We start from the raw sequence: 22,007 nt of genomic DNA on the forward strand, positions 1-22,007 counted from the left end.
CTTCATACTCAAAGACAAAAATCATTATTTGACTCTACTTCAAGAAATTATAGGGGCACCAAACAACACCAAATTATAGGGATGTGAATCGACTGGACAATGCACCTGAAGATGATTCTGGGGTTCAATTACATTGGATCATGGAAAACTTCATGACATGCATTTGTAAGAGATTCTCTTTTCTTTCTGTTGCCTATGATGCTCTCTGAGTTAAAATTTCCTGGAGGGGTGGAGGCAAGATGGCCGACTGGAGTCAGCTTTCCACAGAGGCTCCCATTCAGGAGGAGAAATAAAGGACGGAAGTTTAGCAAGGAAGCGAATGGTTTGGAGCTGAGCCATGTGGGGAAGAATTCACATCAACCCTGCTAAGATGAGCTATGACCCCAAGGAAACAAGCAGTAGGTACAAAATCTATTGCCAAGTGGTCAGGAGTCCCCTCCCCCATGAGAACAGCTCACAGTATACTCCATACAAACAAGCAAGCAGAGTTCAGATCCCCTCCTATTTTATCCCAGAAGTGAGAACCTTTAAAAACCAGAAATTCTTCCCTAGAGAGGACTTACAAATGTGCCATGACACTCTCCTGCCAGACATAAAACTGTATATATTGTCTACCTGCAATTCTGAACTCCTAGCACTCTCCTCCACTCTCACCCTGAGGTCTGGAGGCCTGTCCCCCATGGATTCCAGATTCTTGGGCATTTTCTCGAGAGGTATGGACAGGGCATGAGTTGTTGCTAGTCTATGCTGATTCTGTGGCATGAAAGTAAGGATAAGATGGTGAACTGAGGCTGAGGGAACCCTAGGGAGAGGGAAAGGTGGTGCCCTGTGACACAGAATAGCAGCAGCAGCAGCGGGAACAATTGGGTTCATACTCCTGGGTTCATACTCCTGGGTTCATACAAAATATCCCGGGGATATTTTGAAGAGACACTCCCTGCCTCTCTGGGCAACCAGAGAAATCTGGGTATTGTCTCGAGTGGCAGCCACTGGTGGAACAGATCTGGGATGGAAACGCAGGCCCCATGAGTAAAGGGTATGCCTGAAGCAGTGCCTGCCTGGACGGAGCATGGGGACTAGAATACGCATGTACAGAGACAGCATACTCCCAGGGCGGGTCTCAGCCAGGACTGCTTTAGTGAGCCTAAGATGCACCCGGCCCTCAGGGGATCATAGCTGAGACAAAAGCAGGCCAGAAATTGAAAGCTGAGTGTGAGCTCTAACTGTGCCCTCCCCAACACAGACTGCAACCAAGACAGATACCCCAGCTCTGGACAGCGGCACAGACAGGGGGCCTGAGTTGTAGTTTCTGTGGACTGAAACAGCGTCTGATCCACAGGGGAATATAGTCAGGACAGAAACAAATTCTGCGAAATTGTTCTGTTCTGTCAGCAATATAAATCTGGAACTAAGTGAACCACTCCAGCCTCCATTAAGCACCAAAGTTGTCAGACCTCTTCTCCCCTTGCAGGATGGTAGCAGAGAGTGGTGGCCTGGCCGAGGAGACATAGATCTCCCTGTGACTCAGGCAGGCACAAAACTCTGGAGCATCGGCTCATTAGGGGGAACTGGGTCACAGCCCTGCAGGGTTACCAGTGACTGGGTGTGACAGAGGTGCAAGGTGGGGAAGGAGGCATCAATCTTCCCAGACTAATTCATTTGCTGAATAGGTCCTTCTGGCCTCACAGAGCAACAGAACAAGTCATACTTGAGCTGCCAGAAGACCCCGGCAATCTAGTTGCTGGAGACCTTTTGAACTTTCCCACCTGAGACCGGTACTGACTGGGACAATTGATTTAGACCTCTTGAACTGGGTGAATCACCCAAGGACTATTCAAAGTGGTACCCTGGGCATGTGGTTGTAGGAAGGTTTGATTTTCCTTTTCCAGTTGCAGTTGTGCCTGGGGGTGGGGGGATGAGGTGAATTACTTGCTTGCATTTCTCCACAGATGAGACTTCAACCCAGAGTAAATGATTCACTAGGGTAGAACAAGACCAGCTGAAAACAAGACAGGGCCACTTAGCCCCACTACATCAAACAGGTCCCAAGTTTCTCAGGCCATAGCACTGTATGGGTCCTTTGCAAAGGTCTAGGGGAAAAAGTACAGACACCAGTCCCCAGTTCTTGGGAAAAGGACTGGTTAATCACTACTCCTGGAGCCCCCAACCCAACTTCTCTTTATCTGCTCATCTAGCCAAATGGTGTAAAATAATCATGATGTGGAATCAGAAGAAAAGCTCTGTAACATGAATAACCAGAATAGATCAACTGCCCCAAGGAATGACATGTAGGACACAACTGAAGAACCCATTCAAAAACAGATGGCTGAAATAGCAGAAATCGAATTCAGAATTTGAATTGCAAAAAAGATTAATAGAATGGAGGTAAAGTTGGAATTAGAAATTCAAGGAGCATTTCATAAGTTATCTAAAGAATTCAATAAATTCAAAGAAAAAAATCACCAAAGATTTTGATACATTCAGACAAGAATTTGCAGCACTCAAAGATCTGAGAAGTACAGTAGAATCCCTCAGTAACAGAATGGAGCAAGCAGAAAAAAGGATATCTGACACTGAAGACAAAGCTTTTGAACACTCCCAAGCAGTCAAAGAGGAAGAGAAGTGGAGAGCTAATGGATTATTCTCGCATAGAGCTCTGGGATAATTTGAAGAAAACTAATATTCACCTTATAGGAATTCCCAAAGGTGACGAGGTGGCTTCAAAAGGCACAGAGGCTCTTCTTCATGAGATAATGAATAAGAACTTTCCAGACATGTCAAGAGATTCTGAAATTCAGATAGCAGACAGTTTTAGAACACCGGCACAACTCAATTCAAATAAAAATTCTCATAAACACAATAATTAACTTTGCCAAAGTTAAAATAAAGGAGAAAATTCTGCAAGCAGCCAGATGGAAGAAAACCATAACCTATAAGGGGAAGAATAATAGAATTTCTGCAGATCTCTCTTCTGAAACCTTTCAAGCCAGAAGAGGGTGGTCATCGACTTTTAATCTCCTAAAACAAAATAGCTTTCAACCCAGGATCCTGTATCCAGGTAAACTGAGTTTCATTTATGATGGAGAAATTAAATACTTTAATGAGATTCCCATCTTGAAGAAATTTTCCATAACTAAGCTGACTCTCCAGGGTATTCTTAGACCTATTCTCCATAATTACCAGCACAATCCTCCACCACAAATGTGAACTCACTCAAAAAATTTGATTAAATTCCAATTTCCACAGTGGCAAAAGGATTAAAGGATTAAAAATATCTACTTTCAAAAAACTCGATACCCCAAATTCTACCAGGCCTATCAATATTCTCAATTAATGTGAATGGCTTCAATTGTCCTCTAGGGAGGCACAGGTTGGCTGACTGGATACAAAAATTAAGGCCAGATATCTACTGCATACAAGAATCTCATCTTACCTTAAAAGATATAGACTCAGGATGAAGGGATGGTCATCTATATTTCAGGCAAATGCAAATCAGAAAAAAGCAGGTGTTGCAATTTTATTTTCAGACACAATAGGCTTTAAACCAACAAAAGTAAGGAAAGATAAGGATGGTCACTTCATATTTGTTAAGGGTAACACTCAACATGATGAGATTTCAATTATTAACATTATGCACCCAACCAGAATTCACCTCAATTTATAAGAGAGACTCTAACAGACATGAGCAACTTGACTTCCTCCAGCACCATAATAGTCGGAGATTTTAACATTCCTTTAGCAGTGTTGAATAGATCCTCCAAAAAGAAGCTAAGCAAAGAAATTTTAGACTTAAACATAACCATTCAACAGTTTGATTTAACAGACATCTACAGAACATTTCATCCTAACAAAATGGAATACACATTCTTCTCATCAGCCCATGGAACATACTCCAAAATTGATCACATCTTAGGTTACAAGTCTAAACTCAGAAAATTTAAAAGAATAGAAATTATTCCTTGCATCTTCTTGGGCTATCATAGAATAAAAGTTGAACTCAATAACAGGAATCTGCATACTCATACAAAAACATAAAAACTAAATAATCTTATACAGAAGAATAGCTGGGTCATAGACAAGATTAAGAAGGAAATTACCAAATTTTTGGAACAAAATGATAATGAAGACACAAATTATCAGAACCTCTGGGATACCACAAAGGCAGTCCTAAGAGAGAAATTTATAGCACTGCAAGCCTTCTTCAAGAGAACAGAAAGAGAGGAAGTTAACAACTTAATGGGACATTTCAAGCAACTGGAAAAGAAAGAACATGCCAATCCCAAACTCAGCAGAAGAAAAGAAATAAACAAAATTATAGCAAAATTAAATGAAATTGAAAATAAAAGGATTATACAACAGATCAAAAAGTTGTTTTGTTTTTTTTTTTTGAAAAGGTCAATAAAATAGATAAACCTTTGGCTAATACTACCCAATACATTCTATGAAGCAAACATCACCTTGATCCCCAAACCAGGAAAACACCCAAGAAGAAAAGAAAATTATAGACCAATATTACTAATGAATGCAAAAATATTCACTAAGATCCTAACAAACAGAATCCAGCAACACATCAAACAAAAGTATAGACCAACATCACTAATGATGCAAAAGTATTCAATAAGATCCTAACAAACAGAATCCAGCAACACATCAAACAAATTATACACCATGACCAAGAGGGTTTTCTCCCAGGGTCTCAATGCTGGTTCAATATACGTAAATCTATAAATAAAATTCAGCACATAAACAAATTAAAAAACAAAGACCATATGATTCTCTCAATTGATGCAGAGAAAGCTTTTGATAATATCCAACATCCCTTCATGATAACAACACTTAAGAAAATTGGTATAGAACGGACATTTCTTAAACTGATAGAGGCCATCTACAGCAAACCCATAGCCAATATCATATTGAAGGGAGTTAAATTGAAATCATTTCCACTCATATCAGGGACCAGGCAAGGTTGCCCTTTGTCTCCAATGGGTTTTAACATTGTAATGGAAGTTTTAGTCATTGCAATTAGGCAAAAAAGACTATCAAGGGTATCCGTGTAGGGTCAGAGGAGATCAAACTTCCACTCTTCGCAGATGATATGAATGTATATCTGGAAAACGCCAGGGATTCTACTACAAAACTCTTAGAAGTGATCAAGGAATACAGCACTGTCTCAGTTTACAAAATCAACACTCATAAATCGGTAGCCCTTATATATACCAACAATAGTCAAACTGAAAAAACAGTCAAGCACTCTATTCTGTTCACAGCAGTGCCTAAGAAGATGAAATATTTGGGAGTTTACCTAACAAAGGACATTTCAAAGAACTATGAAATCTAAGAAAAGAAATAGCCGAAGATGTTAACAAATGGAAAACCATACCATGCTCATGTCTGGGAAGAATCAACATTGGTAAAATGTCCATACTACCCAAAGCAATATACAATTTTAATGCAATCCCTATTAAAGCTCTGCTGCCATACTTTAAAGATCTCAAAAAAAATAATACTTCGTTTTATATGGAATAAGAAAAACCCTCAAATAGCCAAGACATTACTCAGAAATAAAAATAAAGCAGGAGGAATCATACTACCAGAACTCACACTATACTATAAATCAATAGTGATCAAAATAACATATTATTAGCACAAAAACAGAGAATTAGATGTATGGAATGGAATAGAGAACCAAGAGATGAATCCAGCTACTTACCATTATTTGATTGTTGCAAAACCAATTAAAAAAATTCAATGGGGAAAACATTCCCTATTAAACAAATGGTGCTGGGTGAACTGGCTGGCAACCTGCAGAAGACTGAAACTGGACCCACACCTTTCACCATTAACTAAGATAGACTCTCACTGGATTAAAGACTTAAACGTAAGACATGAAACTATAAAAATGCTGGAAGAAAGTGCAGGGAAAACACTTGAAGATATCGGCCTGGGAGAATATTTTATGAGGAGAACCTCCCCCCCCCCGCCCCGGGCAATTGAGGCAACAACAAAAATATATTACTGGGACACGATCAAACTAAAAAGCTTCTGCACAGCCAAGAACACAGTAAGTAAAGTGAGCAGACAGCCCTCACAATGGGAGAAAATATTTGCAGGTTATGTCTCCGACAATGGTTTAATAACCAGAATCCACAGAGAACTCAAACATATTAGCAAGAAAAGAACTAGTGATCCCATCTCAGGGTGGGCAAGGGACTTGAAGAGAAACTTCTCTGAAGAAGACAGGTGCATGGCCTACAGACATACGAAAAAATGCTCATCATCCTTAATCATCAGAAAAATGTAAATCAAAACTACTTTTCACTTCAGTAAGATTAGCCCAAAAAATCCCAAGACCAGAGATGTTGGTGTGGATGTGGAGAAAAGGGAACACTTCTACATTGCTGGTGGGAATGCAAAGTAATACATTCCTTTTGGAAAGATGTTTGGAGAACACTTAGTTATCTAAAAATAGAACTGCCATTTGATCCTATAATACTTCTACTAGGTATATTTCCAGAAGACCAAAAATCACATTATAACAAAGATATTTGTACCAGAATGATTATTGCAGCCCAATTCATAACTGCTAAGTCATGGAAGAAGCCCAAGTGCCCATCAACCCACGAATGGATTAATAAATTGTGGTATATGTACACCATGGAATATTACATAGCCTTAAAAAAAGATGGAGACCTTACCTCTTTCATGTTTACATGGATGGAGCTGGAACATATTCTTCTTAGCAAAGTATCTCAAGAATGGGAAAAAAAGTATCCAATGTACTCAGCCCTACTATGAAACCAAGTTATAGCTTCATATTAAAGCTATAACTTAATTATATCCCAAGAATATGGAGATAGGGAGGGGAGGGCAGGGTAAAGGATCAGTGGAGGGAGTGTTATTAATGGGACCACACCTATGGTGCATCTTACAAGGGTACATGTGAAATTTACTAAATGTTGAATACAAATGTCTTAACACAATAACTAAGAAAATTCTGTGAAGGCTATGTTAACCAGTTTGATGAAAATATTTCAAATTGTATATAATACCAGCACATTGTACCCCATGATTGCATTAATGTACACAGCTATGATTCAATTTAAAAAGAGAGAGAGAGAAATTATAAATGACCTTTATATTTCATATTTTTCTCATTTAATCTTTATAAAAATTTGGTAAGGCATGTATTCTATTCCTATTTTGTATGTATGGAACGAGTGACTGATGGATAAAACATTTTGTTTTGTACTTTCCCTTAAATGACTGTGATCATAGTCAAAAAGGAGAATAAGAGAAATTCGAACATTTTCAGATGTTCACCATATATTTTCACAATGTCATCTGTTCTTGTAAAGGTTCAGACACTATTTCTTGAATGAGATCAGCAAGTCCATTTTCCAATTGGAAGTTGACTTTGTATAGTTTCACGTTTCCCTGAGGCTGCATTGTTTTGATTGTAGGGGAACTTCTATGACCAGATTTCACAATCCTGAGGATTAAGTTCACATGAAGAAGCTCCAGTTCCCTAGGAGAAGTTAATTCACCTAATGTATCTGATACAATGACAAGTGTGCCTTCACCCTGCTATCTGCAGTGGCTGTGGTGACTACATACAATCTGTTTCTAATTCCCTGGAAACCCAAACCACAATTTTCACATTATTTTCACATAATAGATGCAAAATATAAGTCAATGTAGATGTTCGATATATATGTTAAATTAATAGAAAGCACACTTTTAGCAATTTTCCACCAATAACCATCAAAGGAGATAAATATGAAGGATGCCTTGAATTTTCTGGGATCGTTTCAACCACTTGTAAGGATTTAAGTGCATGCATATGTGTGTGTGTGTATTTTATCTTAGGAAGAGGTTTGAGTTATTCCTTTTGCATCACTGTGCATCAAATTTGTGTCACATATCTTCACTTTCCTTATTCTAAAATAGCTCTTTTGTAAGGTAGCGTGTGATTTTCATTTTGAGTAGCTAATTTATTTATCAGTATTACCTGTAGATAACTTATGACAGAGACAAGATATGCATGGAAGAAAGAGGACTCTTCTCTTCCCAAAGTGATTTGTAGTTATTGAAGGTAACCTGTTTTTATCTATAGTCACTTTTCTTAAACCTGCCACCAAGAAAAAGAAGACACCCTTCTATTTTCTTTCCTTTTTTCTCTTTTTGAGGACTGGTAGGAACACTTCAAATTCTTAACCAGAAACAAATAACAAATATAAAATATTGACAATATGTGTTCCTTGATAAATTAGTTAGTAATATGGAGACATCAAACATTCTCATCATAGAATACAGATTTCAGATCAATTTAATTAAATTCTTCTGGAACTAATAGGTAAAAATGTGCCTTTATGTTTATTCATTACATGTGACATTCATTTAAAGAATTAATAATTAATAATAGCAAAGCACATTATAAGAAATGTGAATTTAGCTTCATAATAGTTACTTATTTTAAAAGCATTTACAATTATTTATTATCTTTATTTTCATACATTGGACATTATATGTTATATTATTGGACAAATGCAAGGTTAATAAAAATAAATAAATACATATTAATTAGCATATTATATGCTATTGGAAATAATTATTGTGTATCCAACTATATAATTCTATATATCTTATATAAAAAGTCACCTTCTTTAAGAATTATGAAATTTTTTATTTGTTGTTAAAGAAACCTGTCATTGTGCTAGTATTTGCCTGTGAACATAATTATTGGACGCAGTAACTCACACCTGTAATCCTAGTACTTTGGGAGGCTCAGGTGAGTGAATGGCTTGAGCTCAGGAGTTTGAAACCAGCCTGAGCAAGAATGAGATCCCATCTCTAAAAATATCCAGGAGGGCATTGTGGTGGGCACCTGTAGTTCCAGCTCCGTAGGAGGCTGAGGCAAGAGTTTAAGGTTGCTGTGAGCTATGATGTCACAGCACTCTACCAAGGGTGACAAAGTGAGATTCTGTCTCAAAAAAGAGAAAAATGTATTAGGTCTTAACCATTTGATAATTTTAAACAAATATAATTATATCAAGTAAAATTCTAATAGCACTTAAGTGTCTTAAATGCTTGGAATTTTTTTTTTTTAAATTTTTTTTTTTTTTTTTTGCAGTTTTTGGCCAGGGCAGGGTCTGAACCCACCACCTCTGGCATATGGGGCTGGCGCCCTACTCCGTTGAGCCACAGGCGCTGCCCAATGCTTGGAATTTTTTTGTGATATTTTTTCTGTAATTCAGAGAAGTTTCCAAACAAGCATTTGATATGCTATTCCCAGCATAATTTTGTAAAATTCTTTAATTGGGACATCAAAAGGAAAAATTCCTTAAGTATTTTGCAGTATTGTAAAAAAAAAAATAATTGTCAGTAATAGAGAATTTAGTAACTTCTTCAGTACTGCTTCAAAGTAAAAGTTCACCAAAGACAGAACCAGATTCTGTGTTGGCAAAAAGCTTTCTTATAGATCTAATTCATTAATTAGTGTACCCAAAGTAGAAACTATTAATAGAGAGACACTTCCATTGGTGGTTTATATATAGTCTCATGTCACTCTCAACCTAACATGATATTCTATATACAAAATAGAATGTTAATTCTTAGCCTCTAGTTTGTCAAATCTGTCTGTTTCCCGAGACTTTTCATCTTAGAAAATGGTACTACAATTTGGCCAGTAGTTCAATACAAAAATACAGATATTCCTTGATTATTCTCACCTTCATGTTATCTGCATTCCCTACAGATTCTTCTTTTATAATATACTATGCTAGATTTACCATTTCTTATCATGTTCATAGCTATAATGCTAGTTTGACCCACAATCATCACTCCTCTGGAATACTACAGCAATATTCAAACTTATCTCCTGTTTAGTTTTAATCTTTAACATCTGTTTTCCATAGAGCATCTAAGATAATTTTTAATAAAATCTTAACAAATTTCTTCTCTACATGGGGCCAACTCAATAATTCCATAAAATACTAAAACAAAATCGAGATTCCTTATTGTGATCTATTTTTATTTATTTATTTATTTATTTATTTTATTTCTGTAGCTCAGATTAATATAAGGGTACATATATATGATTAGGTTTCATTATTTGTGTTTGTTAAGTAGTGAGTTGTAGTTGAACCCTTCACCAAGTGTTGTGCCATATACCCTACTTGTACCCACCGGTGAGAACTTACAAAATCCCCTCACCACTCCCCATTTTCTTGAATTTAATTGTGTTTTTTGTTCATGTGGGTGTGTAGTTGTTCATCGATTGATTTTATGTTAGCATTGAGGATGTTGGATACTTGCTTGGTATACGTATTCCATGGCATACATATGCCATAGTTTATTTAACCATTCATGGGTTTATGGGCACTTGGGTTATTTCCACATCTTGGCAATTGTGAATTGAGCTACTATACACAGTCAAGTGCAGATGTCTTTATGGTAAAATGATTTTTTTTTCTTCTGAGTAGACACTTAGTAATAGATGGGGGATCAAATGGGGGATCTACTTTTAGTTCTTTGACGATTCTCCATGCATCTTTTCAAAGGGGCTATATTAGTTTACAGCCCCACCAATAGTATGTAAGTGTTCCCTTCTCTCCACATCCAGGCCAGTGTCTGCCACTTTGGGACTTTGTAATGTGGGCTATTGTCACTAGGGTTAGGTAATATCTCAAGGTGGTTTTGATTTGCATTTCTCTGATGATTAGAGATGATGAGCATTTTTTTTTATGTGTTTCTTGACCATTTGCCTGTCTTCTTGGGAGAAGATTCTGTTCATGTCCACTACCCAATGATAAATGTGGTTGTTTGCTCTTCATTTATTGATTAGTTTGGGTTCTCTGTAGATTCTGTTGTTAGCTCTTTGTAAGATTCATAACATCTGACTATCTCCTCCAATTCTGACACATTCATACCACAGCCTACATTATAGAGCCTCTCCTAGCTCTCTGGATGTGTCTTGTCTTGCCTTTTGCACTACACCTACCTCTGAAATTCACTCTTATCTCAAGACCTCTACACGTACAGTTTCACCATGCCCAGAATGTTCTTCTCCATCATCTTTGCATGACTTACTCCTTCAGTTCATTCAAGTCTGTGTTCACAAATCACTTCTACATGGGAACTTTCCTTAACCACCATTTTTATAGGTGTGCTGGCAAACTGGCTTTTGGAGGAGAGGCACTTTTGATTTATAACCTTTTTCAATTTTCATGGTATATAAATTCTCACCATGACTTCAAGCTACCAATGGGTTAAAACCCTGCTAGCATAATTTCTGAATATTTCAAAATCAGAACTCTTGAGTCAGTATTGGCCCCATCACACCACTGAATCTGAAATAACTCTCACACCATTCTCCTCTATTCTCTCCTTTACTTTATTTTTCTCTTATTTGCACACTCTAAAATTATCTATGTGTTTATCTGTTTATTGTGTTTCTTCTCAAGAATATAAATGCTATTAGAGCAGGGACTTTGTCTTTCTTATTTCCTACTATATCCCTAACATCCAGAATAATTTCTGGAACATTGTAGATACTCTGTAATAATGTGCTCAACAGATGAACAAAGAAATGAGGCAAATTTATCTACTATCCTTGTATCCTCAAGAAAGCTGGAGTCTGGCTTGGTGCTCGTAGCACAGTGGTTACAGTGCCAGCCACATACACCAAGGCTGGTGGGTTTGAACCTGACCTAAGCCAACTAAAAAGCTGCAAAAAAAGAAAAGAAAAAGAAAAAGAAAAAAATAGCTGGGCATTTAGGTAGGCGCCTATAGTCCCAGCTACTTGGTAGGCTGAGGCAAGAGAATGGCTTAAGCCCAAGACTTTGAGGTTGCTGTTAGCTATGATCCAACTTCACCCTACTGAGGGCAACAAAGCAAGACTCTGTCTCAAAAGAAAAAAAAAAAAAGAAAGAAAGAAAAGAAAAAGAAAGCTGGACTCTGGAGCTTATGCTTTTGAATTCTTCATGGCAATATCTCCACTTTGTCCTCTCCAAGTAAGAAAAAATTCAGATAAATAATGCTTTATTTTTTAAGGGAGCAGATGGGGAAAGTTCTAAGCCTTTATCTAGATCTCAAATTAGGTTACCTGAAAGCTTTTTGTTTTACAGATAAAATACCATAATTTTATTAAAAATTTTTTTTACATATGTTGAAACATCACTAAGATGTCTTGGCATGTAGATATTTTTATGATCTAACCCAGCTTTTCATTACTTAAAGTCTACCAATAGTTTACATTTGCTCAATTAAATCCAATGATGATTAGCTTATTACATCCATAATTATCCTCTCTATAACAGTTACATAGAAAGAAAATCTCCTTAACAAAACAAAGGACAATTTGAAATCATTTTCTGCAGAGCCAACCCTAATTTGACAATAAGTTTGAATACCTTCTCCCGTAATAAAGCCAAATAGATTTTCCATTAGTGCAAACTACTCACGTAATACCAACAGGGTAAAATGATGATTCCAGAGAGAGAGTAAATAATCAGTGACTCAGTGTCCCTATTTAAGTTAAGAAATAAAACAATTATGTTTCCTTGCCTCCCTCCTGAGGCCAGTGAATGATCTATTTGATATATTTGGAATTACTTGTAGGTAAGGAAAATATTCTCAGAGTATGTGCGATATCCAACCTCATTTCATTAAGCACCCCCTGTTTGAGATAGTGCTTTGGCAATTTAGTCTACCTTCATGAATTGCCAACTTTCAAGAAGATTTCAAGAACTCTGCTCTGAAATGTGCTCTTTAGTGACATAAAAACATCCAGCTGTGTGGTATGTGCTCATCCTGGCTCAAGACAATGAACTTTCCAGGGGTATATGAAACTTGGCTAGTACTTTGATATGCTGGATATTTTGAAATTGGCAAGGACATTGAACTGTTACCCAGAATTTTTCCACTCCCTCACTGTTTATAAACAATAAAGTTGGCACAATATTTTATTATCAAGAAAATGATCCAACATAGCATTATCATTAAAATAATTTCCTACTTGTTCTATAAACAAGTGTAAATCCTCATTTTCACTTGTTTACAGAAGTGTAAATCCCTGTTTTTTCAATAAATAAAATGGTGGATTGTTTAAAAACACTATTATGGAGGGCATTGTTTCATGAAAAATAACCGATCTACATGTTAATTTGCACATTTTAAAAATAAGCATGTCCACCTTGTACCTAATTATGCTTTGACATATTAATGGCTACCTTTTGGTACCTATAATGATTCACAGAGAAGAGTCACAAAGTAAATCTCTACATATTTATATCTGCCAAGAAGAGAATTCTGTTTATAAGAGCTCATCATGGAAACTCGGGGTAAATCTAGCTTCAAACAGAGGATAAGGTTTGCTTCACTACAGGGATTCAGAAGCTGCTACTTCCACATTTATACAAAATAAACTACAGGCAAGTCAGAATTGCAATCCAAGCAGTGACCTCTATCTGAGCCCCCATAAACCAGATAATTCACCTCTGCCCTGAGCAGACTACAGACTTTGGAGATACATGATGCCAACTGCATGCAGATCTTCTCAGCAAATCTACTCACAGCTCTGACTTTCCTCTCTGGAAAAAGAAATACTCAGTGGAAATATAAACAAGCCCATCTTGGATTTCCTGAAATGTCTGTACAATAACTTTATAAAATTATCTTTTCACATTGATAGTTTTAAAATGTTCGTGCTCAAATTAAGATTTACTTTCTGGAGGTAAAAACCTGATATTTATATATTCATATCTATTCTGAAGGTATTGTGGCAGAGTTTTTATCCTAACAAGTTGAAAACTTATTACTGTGTCAAAATCATGCTAATCAATAAATACCATTCAATTGTGTGATGTATTAAATAGAGATAATTGCTTCTAGGCAATATTTGAATAAGTCAGTAGTGAAATTATGCACAGGACAATAGTTTATGAATCTGTATACAAAGTATGCATACCCCTTTCTTAACAGAGGTGGTCCCTAGATACATAAAAGTGGTTATATTTTGGCATTGTACCAGTAATTTTCTCTCATAAACAGTTATCTTATTTCTGTAAGCTGTCTAATTTTCTGCATTCATTGTGCTTTTTTTGTTTATAAATATAGAAATGGTTTCCTTTGTGAAGGAAAGAAGTAAAATCATTTATATTTATAGCCTATAGATATTACAATATTACTCAACTTACATAGAAAGGGAGGAATAACTAGATTTTAAATCCTTCAAGGGGAGTAACCATGTCCTTTTCATAACACATATGAAATGTCCTCCTCTCTGCTTCTCTACTTACTGGGCACAATCTATAAGCAAAAAAACTGTGTATGCAATGAATTTTTGAGAGAGGAATGAATGGTGATGATGTATGGTAGCCTGCCTCTCAGATTTGGTTAACCTTGTAAATTTGAATTCCACTTCCATGTGATCAGACCAGAGAAAGATCCTGCCAATTCGGAAGTCAAATAAAATGAATAAATATCAGTTGATAAAGTGGACAAATCCTTCACAAATTAAAGTGAGACTGATACTGAAGCCAGATGAGCAAACGTTGGATGCACATGTGTATAGCAAAAGCCAGTTGGAACTTGAAGTTGAATGTCTTACAACAAGCTTGGCTAGTGTGGTTAAAACAAACCATCCGTCCAAAAAGACCAAAGCCAGATCCAGTTAGCTTTAAACAGATTATGCTTTGCCATAATGTGAAAAACATCTCACTGGTAAACTCACCACTATCTGAATATCATCTAGTTAATCCCACATATTGGAATATTTGTTTAAAAGATGTAAATATAATTATGCAAATATAACAATTACTGATACTTTTTTTATTATTAAATCATAGCTGTGTACATCAATATGATCATGGGGCACCATACGCTTGGTTCATAGAATATTTGACACATTTTCATCTCATTAGTTGACATAGCCCTCCTGGCATTTTCCTAGTTGCTTTGCCAAGACATTTACATTCCACATTTGCCAAGGCTCACATGTACCCTTGTAAGATGCACCACAGGTGTGATCCTTTCAATCCCCTTCCCTCTACCCACCTCCCCCCCTCCCTCCCCACGCTTTCCCCCTTCCCCCTGTTCTTAGGTTGTAACTTGGTTATAGCTTTCATGTGAGGGTCCTAAGTTAGTTTCATAGTAGGGGTGAATACATTGGGTATTTTTTCTTCCATTCTTGTGACACTTTACTGAGAAGAATATGTTCCAGCTCCATCCATGTAAACATGAAGGAAGTAAAGTCTCCATCTTTCTTCAAGGCTGCATAGTATTCCATGGTGTACATATACCACAATTTGTTAATCCATTCGTGGATCGATGGGCACTTGGGTTTCTTCCATGACTTAGCAATTATGAATAGGGCTGCAGTAAAGATTCTGGTACAAACATCTTTTTTATGATGTGGTTTTTGGACTTCTGGGCATATGCCCAGCAGAGGAATTACAGGATTGAATGGCAGATCTATATTTAGATCTCTAAGTGTTCTCCATATATCTTTCCAAAAGGAATGTATTAGTTTGCATTCCCACCAGCAGTGCAAAAGTGTTCCCTTTTCTCCACATCCACGCCAACATCTCTGGTCTTGAGATTTTGTGATATAGGCTAGTCTCACTGGAGTTAGATGATATCTCAAAGTAGTTTTGATTTACATTTCTCTGATGATTAAAGATGATGAGCATTTTTTCATATGTCTGAAGGCCACTCACCTGTCTTCTTCAGAGAAGTTTCTTTTCAATTCTCTTGCCCAGCCTGTGATGGTATCCCTTGTTCCTTTCTTGCTAACGCGTTTGAGTTCTCTGTGGATTCTGGTTATTAAACCTTTGTCAGAGACATCACCTGCAAATAACTTCTCCCATTCTGGGGGCTGTTTGCTTGCTTTACTTACTGTGTTCTTGGCTGTGCAGAAGCTTTTTAGTTTGATCAAGTCCCAAAAGTGTATTTTTGAAGCTGCTTCAATTGCCTGGGGGGGTCCTTCTCATAAAAAACTCACCCAACCCAATTTCTTCAAGGGTTTTCCCTGCACTCTCCTCTAGTATTTTTATAGTTTCATGTCTTAAGTTTAGGTCTTTAATCCAGTAAGAGTCTATCTTGGTTAGTGGTGAAAGGTGTGGATCCAGTTTCAGTCTTCTACAGGTTGCCAGCCAGTTCACCCAGCACCATATGTTAAATAGGGAATCTTTTCCCCACTGGATGTTTTTTTATTGGCTTGTCAAAGATTAAATAATGGTTAGTAGCTGGGTTTATCTCTTGGTTCTCTATTCTGTTCCAGACATCTACTTCTCTGTATTTGTGCCAATACCGTGCTGTTTTGATCACTGTCGATTTGTAGTATAGTCTGAGGTCTGGTAGCGTAATTCCTCCTGCTTTGTTTTTCTTTTTGAGTAATGTCTTGGCTATTCGAGTTTTTTTCTGATTCCATATAAAACGAAGTATTGTTTTTTCAAGATCTTTAAAGTATGACAGTGGAACTTTAATAGGGATTGAGTTGAAGTTATATATTGCTTTGGGTAGTATGGACATTTTAACAATGTTGATTGTTCCCAGCCATGAGCATGGTATGTTTTTCCATTTATTAACATTCTCAGCTATCTCTTTTCTTAGAGTTTCATAGTTCTCTTTATATAGATCTTTCACATCCTTTGTTAGATAAACTCCAAAATATTTCATCTTCTTTGGCATTACTGTGAATGGGATAGAGTCCTTAATTGTTTTTTCAACTTGGCTATTGTTGGTATATATAAAGGCGACTGATTTATGAATGTTGATTTTGTAACCTGAGATGCTGCTGTATTCCTTGATCACTTCTAAGAGTTTTGTAGTAGAGTCCCTAGTGTTTTCCATATATACAATCATATCATCTGCGAAGAGCAAAAGTTTGATCTCTTCTGACCCTATGTGTATGCCCTTGATCGCCTTTTCTTCCCTAATTACAGTGGCTAAAACTTAAATTACAATGTTAAAAAGCAATGGAGACAATGGGCAGGCTTGTCTGGTTCCTGATCTAAGTGTAAATGATTCCAATTTAACTCCGTTCAATATGATATTGGCTGTCGGTTTGCTGTATATGGCCTTTATCAGTTTAAGAAATGTCCCTTCTATACCAATTTTCTTAAGTGTTCTGATCATGAAGGGATGTTGGATGTTATCAAAAGCTTTTTCTGCATCGATTGAGAGGATCATATGGTCTTTGTTTTTTAATTTGTTTATGTGCTGAATTACATTTATAGATTTACATATATTGAACCAGCCTTGAGACCCTGGAATAAAGCCAACTTGATCACGATGTATGATTTGTTTGATATGTTGCTGGATTCTGTTTGTTAGGATCTTGTTGAATATTTTTGCATCTATATTCATTAGTGATATTGGTCTATAATTTTCTTTTTTTGTTGGGTCTTTTCCTGGTTTGGGGATCAGGGTGATGTTTGCTTTATAGAATGTGTTGGGGAGTCTTCCTTCTTTTTCTACATTTTGGAACAGGTTGAGTAATATAGGTACTAATTCCTCTTTAAAGGTATGGTAGAATTCTGAAGTGAACCATCTGGTCCCGGACTTTTCTTTTTGGGGAGGTTTTGTATGGTTGATGTTATTTGCGAACTTGAAATAGGCCTGTTCAACATTTCCACTTGATTCTGGTTAAGTCTTGGAAGATGACGAGCTTTCAAGTATCTGTCCATTTCCTTCAGATTTTCATATTTCTGAGAGTAAAGTTTCTTGTAATATTTATTAAGGATTTTTTGGATTTCTGAGGAGTCTGTTGTTATTTCGTCTTTGTCATTTCTTATTGATGAGGTTAGAGATTTTACTTTTTTCCTGATTAGATTGGCCAACGGTTTATCTATTTTGTTGACCTTTTCAAAAAAACAGCTTTTTCATTTATTGATCTGTTGTATTGTTCTTTTGTTTTCAATTTCATTTAGTTCTGCTCTGATTTTGGTTATTTCTTTTCTTCTACTGGGTTTGGGGTTGGAGTGTTTTTCCTTTTCCAGTTGCTTGAGATGTCCCATTAAGTTGCTAACTTCTTCTCTTTCTGTTCTCCTGAGGAAGGCTTACAGCGCTATAAATTTCCCTCTTAGAACTGCCTTTGCGGTGTTCCAGAGGTTCTGATAGTTTGTGTCTTCATTGTCGTTTTGTTCCAAAAAACTGGCAATTTCCTTCTTGATCTCATCTCTGACCCAGCTATTGTTCAGCATGAGGTTATTTAACTTCCATGTTTTTGTATGAGTATGTAGATTCCTGTTGTTACTCAGCTCAAGTTTTATTCCATGATGGTCCGAGAAGATGCATGGAATAACTTCTATTCCTTTAAATTTACTGAGGTTCGATTTGTGACCTAAGATGTGATCGGTTTTGGAGTAAGTTCTGTGGGCTCTTGAGAAGTATGTGTATTCAGTTTTGTTAGGATGAAATGTTCTGTAGATGTCTGCTAGATCTAAATGCTGGATGGTTAGATTCAAATCCAAAATTTCTTTACTCAGCTTTTTGTTGGAGGATTGATCCCTCACTGCCAAAGGAGTGTTAAAATCTCCGACCATTATGGAGCTGGAGGAAATCAAGTTGCTCATGTCTGTTAGAGTTTCTCTTATGAACTGAGGTGCATTCTGATTGGGTGCATAGATATTAATAATTGAAATCTCATCATATTGAGTATTACCCTTAACAAATATGAAGTGACCATTCTTGTCCTTACTTACTTTTGTTGGTTTAAAGCCTATTGTGTCTGCAAATAAAATTGCAACACCTGCTTTTTTCTGGCCTGAAATATGGATGACCATCCTTTCACCCTGAGTCTGTATTTGTCTTTTAAGTTAAGATGTGACTCTTATAAGCAACAGATATCTGGTATGAGTTTTTGTATCCAGTCAGCTAACCTATGTCTCTTTAGAGGACAGTTTAAGCCATTCACATTAATGGAGTTTATTGATAAGTTTGGTGAAATTTTGGGTATCGAGTTTTTCAAAAGTCCAGTGGACAATTTTAATCTTTTTGCCATTGTAGAAGTTGGAGTTTGATCAGGAGTTTCTGAGTGAGTTTACATTTGTAGTAGAGGATTGTGTTGGTCATTACGGAGGATAGGTCTGAGAATATCCTGAAGAGCTGGTTTGGTTGTGGCAAATTTCTTCAACATATGAATGTCATTAAAGTATTTAATTTCTCCATCATAGATGAAACTCAGTTTAGCTGGGCATAAGATCTGGGGTTGAAAGTTATTTTGCTTTAGGAGATAAAAGTTGATGACCACCCTCTTCTGGCTTGAAAAGTTTCAGCAGAGAGATCTGCAGTCATTCTAATGTTCTTACCTTTGTAGGTAATGACTTTCTTTCACCTGATAACCTTGAGAATTTTCTCCTTCATGTTGACTTTAGTGAAGCTAATTATGATATGTCTGGGGGATGACTTTTTGGTGTTGAATCGTGCTGGAGTTCTGAAACTGTCTGCTATCTGAATTTCAGAATCTCTAGGCATGTCTGGAAAATTCTCTTTCATAATTTCATGCAGAAGGCCTCTGTGCCCATCGATGCCACTTCATCATTTACCAGAACTCCTATTATTCGTATATTTGCCTTCTTCCAATTATCCCAGAGCTCTCTAAGAGAAAGATCCGTTTTTGCTCTCCATTTCTCTTCCTCTTTGAGAGTTTGGGAGCGTTCGAAGGCTTTATCTTCGATGTCAGAAATCCTTTCTTCTGCTTGGTCCATTCTTTTGCTGAGGGATTCTACTGTATTTTTCATATCTTTAAGGGCTGCAAATTCTTGCTTCAGTGTGTCTAAGTCTTTGGTGGTTTTGTCTTTAAATTCATGAAATTCTTGAGACAACTTTTGAATTTCTCCTCGGATTCCTAATTCCATTTTATCAATCTTGTATGCAATCCAAATTCTGAATTCGATTTCTGACATGTCTGCCAGTTGTTTATGAATGGTATCTTCAATTACATCTGCCATTTCTTTCCTTGGGGGGATTGATCTATTCTGGTTATTCATGTTACCGGAGATTTTCCGCTGATTCCGCACCATGGTTGTTTTACTCCCTTTGATTTTTCCCCTAGGGTTTTGTTGAGGGCCCGTTCAGTGTTGTAGCCTGAAAGACTTGGGCCCTGTCTGGTGTGGTGGGGCTGAGTGGTTCTGACTTATTGTCAGCTGGCTTCTGTTTGTACTGATACTTTTTGAATGACACCATTCACATGGTCCTTATTAAGCTATAGCAATAAGCTAAAATGCCACAGGTCTGAATAGTTTTAACGTCAATATAGGATATTATGCAGAACTATTCTATGGATTCAAATGTAAAAACATTTCATAAAAAAGTCTTTGTCCAAAAATGAAATATTTATGTACTCCCTTGATAGGCCTTAGGGGGTTTATAGGAAGTGAGTGCTTATATTGGTAAAAGGAAAAATAATATTCAGTGGATATTTAAAGTTAAAAACACCCTTAGAATTCTTGAAAATAAGTGCACCAATATTTCTATAGGTCTACTTAACTATTTACTTAAAACTAAAACCAGCATAGGCCATATTTTGAATATTTATTTCATGCTAATGGATAATTCTAAGGTGTGTGATTCTGTCTGTCACAGGTTGTCTTGAGAGATTAACATGTTCTTTTTTTAACCAAAAAAAGCGAAGTGGAAAATCTGAGTAATTATATAAATCAGTGGTTAAAGGAGAAAGACATAATTGGAGGAGGAAGAGACTTATCAGTATCAGAGTGACCTGTGGAGCTTTTCTGAACAGTTTATAACTTTGGGCTTTTCCCCTTCCGATTTTGATTCATGGATATTTGGAAGCCCTAAAGTGAGATATTTTGAGAAAATGATTTTGACATTTTCCTTCCTCCTTCAACGTAAATAATAATCACTCTTCCAGATGATGATAATGATGATGATGATAGTAACAGTAATAGTAATAAAAATGAAATCTGATTGATGTAAACAGTGTTTCTGCTTTTATTTATTCAGATAAATTTTCTGTAATAATACTTTCCAAGCTAGCATATCATAAAATAATGTCCCAAGGGATTTAAATAGGACTACCTAAAAAATAGAGAAATAGGGAGATAGAGTACTTTATTTAGAGCAGCATTGATAATGTATATTAAATGAAATTAACCAGTTTCTTTTAAGTACTACTTCTCTAGCCTTTAATATGCAATTGTGTTCTGTAATTCTTTTAAACAGAGAAATAGCAAACAATGGTACGAAATTTATTTGACCAGAATATATATTTTATCTCTCATATGCCACCATTGTCTTTTAGAATAATGTAAATTGGGGTAGTTTGAAAATACATCAAACACTTTTTATAACTTACATTGTCTCAGGAGATGTATGCTTCTATAAGTAATAAAATTGTTCATTAATATCTGATGGCGATTAGTTCCAAGAACCCCACAGATTCTGAAATCCCTGGATGCTCAAGTCCTTTATATAAAATAGCCTAGTATTTGCATTTACCCTATTCACATTCTCCTCTATACTTGAGATCAGCTCTGGATGACTTATAATACCTAGTGCAATGTAAAGGGTATGTCAATAGGTATTATGCTGCACTGGCATCTGTATTTGTATTATTGTTGATTGTATTGTGATCTTGTGAATGTTTTTTTTTTTTTTTTTTTTTTTTTTTATTTTTGGCCGGGGCTGGGCTTGAACCCGCCACCTCCGGCATATGGGACCGGCGCCCTACCCGTTGAGCCACAGGCGCCGCCCTCTTGTGAATGTTTTAAATCTGTGGTTGGTTGAACCTGAAGATGCAGAACCCACAAATACAAAGCCACAACTGTACTTATATAAAGGCACTGTACTTCTAAGTATCTAATACTTACATGAGTGCATACTTACACACAGGTATGTAATCTTTTGCTTTTCAGAGTGTTAAAATAATGCTAATATTTTGTACCTATTTAGTATTGAAGGTTTTGTAAGCCTTCAAAGATAGTTGCCTTTTGTTCATGGAAAAGTTCTAATGTTTAAATGGAAAAGACAGGTGTACTGTTAGA

The sequence above is a fragment of the Nycticebus coucang genome, chromosome 17 (assembly GCF_027406575.1).
Source record: "Nycticebus coucang isolate mNycCou1 chromosome 17, mNycCou1.pri, whole genome shotgun sequence".
Lineage (NCBI taxonomy): Eukaryota > Metazoa > Chordata > Mammalia > Primates > Lorisidae > Nycticebus > Nycticebus coucang.